Source organism: Myotis yumanensis, unplaced genomic scaffold (genome assembly GCF_028538775.1).
Source record: "Myotis yumanensis isolate MYYU_CA2020_CCGP unplaced genomic scaffold, mMyoYum1.0.hap1 SCAF_9, whole genome shotgun sequence".
Classification (NCBI taxonomy): Eukaryota; Metazoa; Chordata; class Mammalia; order Chiroptera; family Vespertilionidae; genus Myotis; species Myotis yumanensis.
In genome coordinates, this window is record NW_027223760.1 from 49,258,558 (window position 1) to 49,259,984 (window position 1,427).

Genomic DNA, 1,427 nt, shown 5'->3' on the forward strand with positions numbered 1-1,427 from the left:
CTCCAATTAACAAAGGCAAAATAGGCACTATTTTCAGTGAAGAGAAGTAGGCCTTTATTTCCTTGCTGGCAGAACTGAAATATGAATTAAACATATGGAATTTACAAAGATCAACCATATGCTGGGCCACACAAATCTCAATACATTTAAAAGGCTTGAAACAGTTGATACTATCTTTTAATTGGTAGATTATAAAAAAAAACCTGAGACTAGACTTCATTACCCAAAAGGTCTCCAAATAAAAAAACAAAACAAAACAAAACAAAAAACTATGGTATTTCTCCACCCAGAAAAAAAAGACAAACTCATACATACTATATTTCCTAGCACATGAAAACAATGCCACTCTAGAGTGCACGTACATAAACCTAGATGGTATAGCCTACTGCACACCTAGGCTGGATGGTATAGCCTATTGCTCCTAGGGTACAAGCCTGTACGGCATGGTGCATAGTGAATACTGTAGGCAACTGTAACACAATGGTATTTGTGTACCTAAACATTTCCGAACATATATAAAAGGTACAGAAAAAATATGATATAAAAGATAAAAAATGGTACACCTACCTGTACAGGGCCCTTACCATGAATGGACCTCGCAGGACTAGAAGTTTCTCTGGGTGAGTCAGTGAGTGAGGGGTGAGTGCATGTGAAAGCCTAGGACATTGTAAACTTAGGCTACACTCAATTTATAAAAAAATATTTTTCTTTCTCCAAAAATAAATTAACCTTAGCTTATTGTAACTTTTTTATTTTATAAACTTCTTAATTTTTTTAACTTTTCAACTCATAGTAACATTTATCTTAAAACAGTAGTTAATTATCTCACATTATGGCAGATTTGTAAACAAACACACTGTACAGCTGAACAAAAATATTTCTTTATATCCTTATTCTATACATTTTTTCTATTAAATTTTTTTTTTTTTTTACTTTTTAAAACTTATTTTGTTAAAGACTAAAACACAAACACACACACAGTGAAATTGATGAACCTACACCTGTCAGGATCATCAATTTCACTGTCTCCTACTCCACATCTATGACAACACTAGGTGATAGGAATTTTTCAGCTCTGTTATAACTTTATGAGCTACTGTCACATAAGCAGTGCCTTGTGATGGACATGTAGTTATGGGGCAAATGACTGTAATAGACTTGTGGCTGAGCTCCTGGGGGCTGTCCTAGAGACTTCATTCCCTAGCCCCTCTTATAGCCAGGCCTGGTCATGTGACCGAGTTCTTCTCAGTGAGTATGGGTAGGAATGACTGTGCTGCTTCAGCATTTGGACCATATGACAGGAGTGTATGCCCTTTTCTCACTTCCCACAAGCTATAGGTCCCTTACCTACCATCTAGCTTCCACTATGCAGATGAAGCAACAGGTGGCAAAAAACTGGTGCCTCTGCTAAGCACCTGAGCAGAGTT